A 9,626-nucleotide genomic window follows, 5' to 3' on the forward strand; every position below is an offset into this window, starting at 1 on the left:
AGGACAGGAAAACACAAAATTAGCAAAACATATTCATACGAGCCAGATACAAACTAACTAATGATGCCTAATGATACTGAACAACTGCGAAACGCTGTAAAAGACCAGTGGACAGATGTTAATGTTGTTACTGGGAATAATAGAAGACCAGTTACTCAGACCGTTTCGTACAAAGTAAGAAAAATCAGTTAGTGAAGAACAGAAGGTTTCTATCCACTTAGAGCCTTGAGACAACTGCTGTTGTGAATTGGCCCCATATAAATACAATTGAACTGAATTACACAGACTACTATTACCACAAAGCCTGTTTTAAATATATTGTAAGACAATCACATCAATTTGCATGTAAATTCTGTTACATTTATTTTATGGTGAACTGACGTGATTCTAGGGTAAAACTTTTAGAAGATGTCATCCCCCAATCATAATGTCATGCATACATTTTCCTAAAATTAACATTATTGCATTCTTGTTGTAAACAACCTTTTTCACCTTCATAAACCTGAATTTAAAGGTGTAGTTATTGCAATGTTACTTTGAAAAACAACCTATAGTACGAGTTGACTAAAATACACCAGTTTTAAGGTGGACCCAGTAATTATCCCGCCTGATGCAGAGGATCGATCACGTTGATCAGAACTTTCCTAAATTAGCTGAACTATTTGTAATAAAGCAGATAAAAGGAGAAACATGCTTAACATGTTTCAGTCCCTTAACCACATGGTTACTGTTTTTTGTTTTGTGTGGCTCCACTTGCCTTAATAACCACAATGTTTGTCTGTGGAAGAGCAATGGCGCCCTCTCTCAGAGGCAGTGGATAAATGCACTGAGAGGTGAGCATCAGGTGGGTTGTAGAGCACAGCACTGTATACGGTCATTGGATAGGAACATCTGTGTAGCCACTGTGATCACTGTGAATTATTTAACTGTTAATAAGAAGCATTTAAGTGGATTGTTGAAACTGGAATTTCACGTGGAATTCCAATAAAATTGATTCATGTTTGTGGCTGTAATGTGACAAAATGTAGAAAAGTTCAAGGGGGTCGAATACTTTTGCAAGCCACTGTATTTCATTTGCAAATTTTATAATACTGTGAAAAGTTATATGAATGGACAGGGTGACCTTACAATGTCCTTCTCGGTATCCTATCAAAGTTCACAATTAATGAATATGACAAGTCTTTATCTGAACACTTGTTAAACTCAACTCTGCAGAAGAGGACAATTAATCTCACACATGATGTTGCATAAAATTACAGGATTTTATTGGCCTGAAAAAGTCACATAGGCATTCAACACATTATATGACAACAGATTTAAAGCAATTTGGTTCAGCAGTAACATAGGCCCTCATCACACAGCCAAAACGTTTGCATCATATCCACAGACGACTTGCGTGCTGATCACAGTAGAGGTGGCGGGCTAATGGTATCGCCTGATCTTCAGCTCACGATGCATCTGGCACCAAACACACGGGTAACAAAAGCACACTTTACAGCAGTCATCAGTGAACGAGCCCTGCAGGATGGAGAAGAAGAAGCAGATAGACAGAGGATGAAGCAGCAGGAGTTACTGTTGTTACCCCTCAGACATAAAAGTTTAGTGGGGTGTTGTCATCCCCTCATCCGGCAGCTGTGTCCCTGTGTAGAGTTGGGTAACCAAATATCTGAGAGTTTGTCAAAACAAGAAGCCGCAGCTTTTTTTTCCCACAGTGAGGGCAAGAGATTTCAGATTTGAAGAACTTTACACTTCCTCTTTCTCAACTCAAGCTACTCCTTTATAACCTCCACGGATTGCAAAATACCACAAGTTTTATCCAGGTCACTTTTATGATGGCACTGCATGATGTGGTTACTTTATGTCAGTTTGACCATGAGAGGTGAGGGTGAGTGAGAAGGATCTGCACAAAGCTCAATTTCTGTGCATTTTTTGAATCTCATAAATTTACATTTAGATGTTATGTTAGTTCATTTTAAAAGCAGAAACCTCCAGGGCTTTAAAATGAAGCCAGTGCAGAAGTTATAAAAGTGCACTTCCTCTAGTGACCGCATCTCTCTTTTCAATGTAGTTTGTAAATGGTAAATGGCCTGTATTTATATAGCGCCTTACTAGTCCCTAAGGACCCCAAAGCGCTTTACATATCCAGTCATCCACCCATTCACACACTGGTGATGGCAAGCTACATTGTAGCCACAGCCACCCTGGGGCGCACTGACAGACACTGGCGCCACCGGGCCCTCTGACCACCACCAGTAGGCAACGGGTGAAGTGTCTTGCCCAAGGACACAACGACCGAGACTGTCCAAGCCAGGGCTCGAACCGGCAACCTTCCGGTTACAAGGCGAACTCCCAACTCTTGAGCCACGATCGCCCACAGTGTCCTCCATCTCTAACCCAGCCTTACATAGATGTTGTGGCGCTCTCTGATGGACTGACGGAGTAAGCAGGACACCACACCACAAACGTCCAGGAGTGGCATTGCACAGCACCATCCATGTTTATTGGCTGCATCACACTGCATGCAGGGAAAACAGCAAAGGCCACAGCAACCTTTGAGGAGAAATATATACATATATAAATAAATATTTATTTATATATTTTATTTACTATTTTTTTTAACTACAACAAACCAACCAACCTGGATGTTCCAGGGGAGCAACAAAACTTTTTGCTATTTCAACTTTCCCTGAATCCAACCACAGAGAGACTGAACTTCTATTATTATTATTATTATTATTATTATTATTATTATTATTATTATTATTATTTATTGATAGTAAAAAAAATATTTGGGACACTCGAAGTCTGATTTTTTTATGCTATCATAAAAGGAGTCATGAAGTTTAAGTTGAACATTTGAGACATTTCCACTCCAATTACGAAAAGTCAGTTTTCTGGTGAAAAATGTAAAATAATGAAAAACTCCATAATGCTACTAAATGATGATTGCTGTCATGTAGTCTCAGATAGTTCATTTATTCTTGATTTTTTACTGACTTTAAACACTCGGTTAGCTTATTGCAAACAAAGTCTGAGGAAATCGCTCATGCAGAAATCACTGCTGTTTGTAGGGTTTCCTGTGTTTACTTACAGCTCTCCATATCAGAGCAGCAATCACAGAGGTCGGTGCTCCATTGGCCAGAGTTTTCAACGGTCCTGATGACTGTCACCACCTGGGTGGGCTGCTGGTGGACGGCCATGCCTGTAGGAAACACAGACACAGATTGAAACGCTGTAGTGGTTATCTTGTGAACAGAGAAATTTAATGCTAGATTATGAAAAAGGTGAAAGACTGGTTTTGATACATGTTATAACAGGATGACAACAAATATCTTTGGCCAGCTGTACAAATGATTTATGTACGGCCCAGACAAAAGAGCTGACACTGTTTTTATGCACAGATTTATTATCTCTGACTTCCTCAGAAAAATGTTACCACGTAAGATTTCTGATTCTCTTAAGCTGTTCATCAGTGTAAAATGTTTTTCTTACCTTCTTTTGTCTTCTCTGGTTCTCTGAGCTTTCAAAACAAGAGAAAAAGTTAGGAAACACCAGCATTTAAGCACAGACCTATAACAGGAAGGGGAGGTGCCGAGATACGCACACACACTCCTAATTTGTATTGTACTGGCAGATGTTTTTGGGTTGCTCGTGAACTGCAGATGGCTCAGCCTGATGGAAAGTCCAGACTTATTCTGTGAATTTATCAGTACTTCTGCTGTCAATCCAAACACATTTGACACGAGAGGTGGGAAGTAACGAAGAACAAATACTTTATTACTGTACTTCAGGTATCTGTACTGTACTTGAGTAGGGATTTTTTCTGACTATTTTTCACTACAAATATCTGTACTTTGTACTCCTTACATTTTGTAAAAATGTTACTTTTGCTTTAACGCAGTTCTGTCACTGTGAGCCTCCAAACATCAAACTAGTTTGAGCCTAAACAGAAACCTATGACAGGCTTTTTTTTATAAATCACCAGAGGATGTTGCATAACAAGCGATGACTGTGCCAAAGTCTGGAGTTAAAAGTGGGACTGTGTTTTTTTGTATTTGTTTGTTTTTGCACAACACCAGAACGACTGCAGGTGTCTGTAAGTTGTGGTACTTTAGCATCTAGCTTGCGATACTGAAGAGGAGCGAGCATAAAGGGAGTGACGTTTTTTTAAGTGTCAGGTCATTTTAAATGCAGTGTTTCTATCAGCTCACAAACAGAGAGAGGAAGAAGAGAGGCTAGATTTAAAGGTAAGGACTGCTCATCTGACTGATTGTCACATTCTCCTGTTTAGAGGAAAAGTCACCCTCTACAATGTGGACAATAGTAAATAGAAATACTTTTTAGTTTCCTTCTTTTCTTCAGCTTCAAGCTGAGTATAATTAGATTTTTTTTTTAAAGTTTGTATTCCCACCTACTGATATTATTTTATCATAATGTTAATAAAGCACAAATAAGGCAAGTATTGTAGTGAGTGGTGGATTGCCAGATGTTTTTCGGTTGCTCGTGAACTGCAGAGGGCTGAGCCTGAAGGAAATTCCACACAGTTCCTGTAATGACTTTCCAGTAACTGGTACGATGAAGGGTCAAGAGTTCACTGGGTCTCTGCTTCAGTGCTGTGAAATGGAAACACTGCTTAACCAGTGAGCAGCAACAAGACTTACTCTATCAGTCTTGACACCAGAGGTGGGAAGTAACCAGTATTGGGTAAGTTACTTTTAAAAAGTAATTAATTACTAATTACTAATTACTTAATCAATATTGTATTTAAAATACTTAACTTAATAGTAACTTAATTACTCAATAAGTAATTTAACTAAATACTTTTTTAAATCCCTATAAACCTTGAGTGGACAAACAATAGAAATTAAACAAATTTTTTTTAAAGACGGAGACTCTACAGTACGCAGCGGTAGCATCTCTTCCACAATGTAGCCTGCAATCATTTTTTAAGCTCACCTTCAGACGCTTTCTGTGCTGCTGAAGTAAAATCAAGTTTTCCCTGCTTGGCAGGAGTTGCCACGGTGTTATCCATGGATGTTGAACAAGGATCACTCAGAAGTGTTCGTCTATGCTCGTGTCAGGCGCTTCAGTAGATTACTCGTGCTATTAACAACGGCCGATAGTTTTTACATATTACTGTAATATTCTTGTCTGCTTGTTTCAGAAAAGTGAAGAGACGGGAATATGTCCATTTCATAAAACAGCCACTCGCTTCAGCCGAGTCCGACATCTTCCGCTTTAGAATACGACTATGCAGCAAACTGGCGCGAAATGACGTGCAGCTGCACTACAGCGATGTTAAAGCGGCAGAGTTTACTTCTAACTTTAGAAGATAAATTATGTAAATTAAATAATGATATTCAGCGAGTTTGATTATTTTACAATGTAACGCAAGTACATTTTAAGTAACTGTAATTAAAATACTTAAAAATGAACAGTAATCGGTTACTCTACTTTTTCAGTGGAAAAGTAATTTAATTACAGTAACGCGTTATGCGTTACACCCAACACTGGAAGTAACGAAGTACAAATACTTCATTACTGTACTTCAGGTATCTGTACTGTACTTGAGTGTGTGTGTGTGTGTGTGTGTCAGAGCGTTTCTTTACCACACACACACACACACACATACACATCCATACACTGCTTTTTACTATTCAACAGCACCTTGTCCAACATTCACACTCCAATGGACACATCTAGGACAACCTGAGGTTTAGTAGGTGCACTGATGATACTTGTTATGACTGGAGGAATGTCTGTTTTTTTAAATGGAGATGAGAAAATTTGTGTTTGGTTGATTATTTCTTTGCTGCAACAATGCTTCCAGGCAATAAATCTTATTTTGCTGTTAGTTCCCCTTAAATAGTGTCACATTTGTAAGGAAAATTATTGAAGATGATTAAATGATTAAAGAAACAAGACATGTTGGCACTTTAATTAAACAAACAAGATGCCATTTTAAGCTGCTAATGAGCTAGCTTGTGTCTTTAGTTGATTTCACAGGCAGTGTCGTGCTGTTGGTACATAACTAGTGTATGTCTTGCATGGGTTGCACGGGTACCACAATGAATTAGAAGGTGAGACCAAAAGTCAATAAAACCAATAAAATCTCAGGTAGTTGCTATTTGTTACACGGTGTAACCGTGTAAGAATAAACTCTGCCATTTTTGCAACAGGTGATCAATCTTTGACATCAGCCAGTGAAAAGGAACATGCTCAGAATAGGTCACCATGTTCGATTTTTACTGACAGCTCCAGGAATGAGTACACACAGTGCACACATCTGGTGTAAAGCTAGTGAAACGTGAGGAACAAGTCATCACATTTGTAGGTTTTACATTAGGGATGCACCGATACCGAAACTGGTATCGGGTATCGGGGCCGATACTGTAAAATGTGTGTGTACTCATACTCGTAAAAGTTAACCGATACCATGAACCGATACTAACTTATTTCATTAATCAGAGGGTGGCATGTCATTTTTGTTGTAGTTTTTTAGATTGGCCACTAGGGGGACATCCCGCGCTAAACGGGCACAGGGTTAGACGAGTGAGACTGGCAGCTCCAGATAAAAAAGAAAAACTGGAGGCTGCTGTAGCTAGGCTAAACAAAATGTCAGCAGTGTGGACCGGAACAGCCAACTTTAACTGAGGTTTTCTAAAAGCGATGAAAAATGTCAAGAGAAAATCCACGGGCAGTTAAAATAACAGAGGCTCTGACTCATTTTATCGCTCTGGATGACCAGCCAATGCCGGTCGTGGAAAACATAGGATTGCACCGTCTTCTCAGCATACTTGAGCTGCGATATGAAATTCCCAGCCGCCCATACATCAGGGAGATAATGGTGCCAAAACTTTCTGAAGAGGTAAAGACAAGCAGTGTGTGCGCGATGTCAGTCCTCAGTTTAACGGCACAGTGGACTGATGATCCACGGGCAGATGAGGAGTTTGTTCGTCAATGCCAAATACTTTCGTTATTTTGTTTGTTTGTTTACAATATGGACACTCTGCAATAATTTAAAAGTTTATTTTATTCTCAAACCTAATTTGTATTTATTTTATTCCAAACAGAAGTGTTTATTTATCATTCCGAAAGCTCGAGACAGTGCCAATAGTTCCGTGATATTTTGTTAAATTACAATGTGGAGACTCTGCAATAATTTAACAGAAGTGCTTATTTTTCACTTGAAATTTTTTTGTGGTCATTTTTATTAAGATTTTATTTTTTATTGGCAGATAATGAAATAAAACCTGTCTTCCAATTCATTGCATGTGTGTGTGTGTGTGTGTGTGTGTGTGTGGTAGAAGTATCGGTTTTTGTACTCTGTATCGGCAAGTACTCAGATCCAAGTATCGGTATCGTATCGTTTTGAAAAAATTGGTATCGTTGCATCCCTATTTTACATGTAAGTGATTTAAAGAAGAAGCTCAACACAACAGTTAGCTTCTATTCTCAGGTATGGAAGGACAAGGCAGCTGATGTCTTGGCAGAAGATAACAGTATCTGAAGTATTGTCAGGTTCTTTATGAGAGAAGACAACATGAACTCAAAGTACACGTTTCTTAAAATTTATTAGACAGTTAAAGGTTCAAGTAACTGAAAGCACCGTGTCTCTTACTTCATTTAGCAAACCTAAACGAACAAACCGCACCGCACCCAGGCAGTAAACACTTCTATTATGCATCATAAAAACAGAATATTAATGTGATTGGTTGAAATAGCTGAGGGGTCGTCACAGTTTGGACTTGGGTCATCTTTCGCCCTGTATGGCACAAACTTCTCTCTGATGACCTATGAAGACCACTCTTCCCACTTCACCATGGCAACTGTCTCCTGTCCTCCAGTCAGGCCTGTAGAGATAGAGAGAGATGTAAAAATGGGAGAGGGAGAACTCCAAAACAGCAGAATTTATAGAATTGTTTTCGTCTAGTTTTGAGCGAATTAAAACTAACATAAATCATATCATTAAAGGTTAACTGCGATGAAAGCACATGTGTCAGTGAAGACCTCTCTGTCTGCTGCTTCTACCAGAGAAGACCATTTTGTTTTTGCATCTCTGTGAACCGTCACCAAAACAATAATAAAAGGAGCAACACATTACTGCAGTAAAAATTATTATGGTCGCTTGTATCTGCTTACATACTTTAGAAGTGCCTTTTTTATGTGAATTAAGGCAAGTGTTGTAGTGAGGTACTGGATGTGTATAAATAGTCCTGTCTAGGGATGGGAATTGCGCACCAGTAGATCATTTCCTTGGAATTGTTAGTCTGCCTGCCTATCGATCCTCCTTATCAGTTCTACTTGGACTTGCTCTACAAAAAATCAAAAATTGTATTCTGTTTTATTATTTATGTTTCTTTTGAGTTTGAGTTTGAGTTTTGGAAAAGCGGATCTTAAGACGCTGAGAAAAACAAAAAAAGAGAAACCAAACCTCAAAAAGGGAACTGTTCTGAATCTCTAAAAAAAATGTTTGATCCCAAATGCCTGTTTGAAATGTACTAACTTGTTCAGAATTGATAACAAGGAAATGCCACAAAAATGTAACAAATAATTATCAAAGAGGGTAAAAGCTCAATAAACTTGTTTACAGTAACCTGAATGTTTCTAATACACAATATGATGAAAAACTATCTGTTGTAACATCTGTGTAACATCCACAACATGAAAATGAGGAAGCAAGAAATCTGCAAACTGCGTACATGGCATTACTTACGAAATTTGTACTTGGAATCAGGCAGATGATGCTGGCCAAGAAATCACATGCCAGTGGCCGTGATTTGAACCCTGAAATACCTCCTAATCTTTACTCAGAAATGCAGATGTTGATCACACTCTAGTTGAGAAACTGTCAGTAACAGCAGTGAGAGCTGTAGCTCATAAAAGAAAAAAAATCTACATTAGAAGAATCGCTCTCTTTATTTTGCCCTCTTATATGAACAATCAACTTGTGTAAATCTACAACTTGTCTTCTTAGATCTTCACTGATTTTCTTGGGCTTTACTTTTTTTCAAAGTATTGGTCAGTCCAAATGCTTTTATGCTGCACTTGCAGTCAATCATCATCACCAACAAGAAGTTGACAGGCCTCAACCTTGTTAGGTCAAAAGACATGTAGAAAAATAAATTAAAATTTATGCACACAACTTTTAGTTTTAAAGTCATCAAAGACGTGTGCTGTGAAATTATTCTATGCTGGAAAAAGAACAGTGCATGAAATAATTAAAAGACCAAAATCACCAATGAGTGATTTTGGCCTTGACCAATGACCAATGATGAGTGGATACAAACTTCTGACCACAACTGTATATATTTTTCCCTGATTTTATCGTCCCTCTGTCCTTCTCTTGAGCAGATGCCCTATGGCTCATCCGGTTGCCTAACTCAGCAACTCAGATGACACTTCAGTATTCAGAATCAACAACAACAAGAATCAAATGTACTGAATAAGCAGAAAAGTACTGAACAAAATGTGTATATTTGTTACATCGAATGAAATATATCTTTGCTCCTACAAAGATTAGCTTCAGCAAATTCACATACAGCTATACTTGTTGTTGAACTCTGTGTTATATTTCTATTATCACTTCCTCAGTGGAGGTGAGCCTCTGACATCTCATAACAATG

The 9,626-nt window shown here is 38.4% G+C and overlaps 1 protein-coding gene and 1 pseudogene across 2 annotated transcripts in view; both read right to left on the reverse strand.

The window, feature by feature from the left end:
* Nucleotides 1–1,248: 1,248 nt before the first annotated feature.
* Nucleotides 1,249–3,621, reverse strand: LOC146521949 (cornifelin homolog B-like; annotated as a pseudogene). The gene is made up of 4 exons (XR_014870884.1): nt 3,493–3,621; nt 3,092–3,202; nt 2,405–2,550; nt 1,249–1,518 (listed from the first exon to the last, which is right to left on the reverse strand). The product of XR_014870884.1 is annotated as a cornifelin homolog B-like (transcript).
* Nucleotides 3,622–7,557: 3,936 nt separating this feature from the next.
* pcolceb (procollagen C-endopeptidase enhancer b) overlaps nt 7,558–9,626 on the reverse strand; it is a 50,241-nt gene continuing 48,172 nt past the window's right edge. Inside the window, exon 13 of the mRNA XM_085141413.1 lies at nt 7,558–9,390. The gene's annotated coding sequence lies outside the window, so the exon portion shown is untranslated. The remainder of the gene's footprint in view (nt 9,391–9,626) is intronic.

Source organism: Neolamprologus multifasciatus, chromosome 3 (genome assembly GCF_963576455.1).
Source record: "Neolamprologus multifasciatus chromosome 3, fNeoMul1.2, whole genome shotgun sequence".
In the NCBI taxonomy this organism is placed as follows: domain Eukaryota; kingdom Metazoa; phylum Chordata; class Actinopteri; order Cichliformes; family Cichlidae; genus Neolamprologus; species Neolamprologus multifasciatus.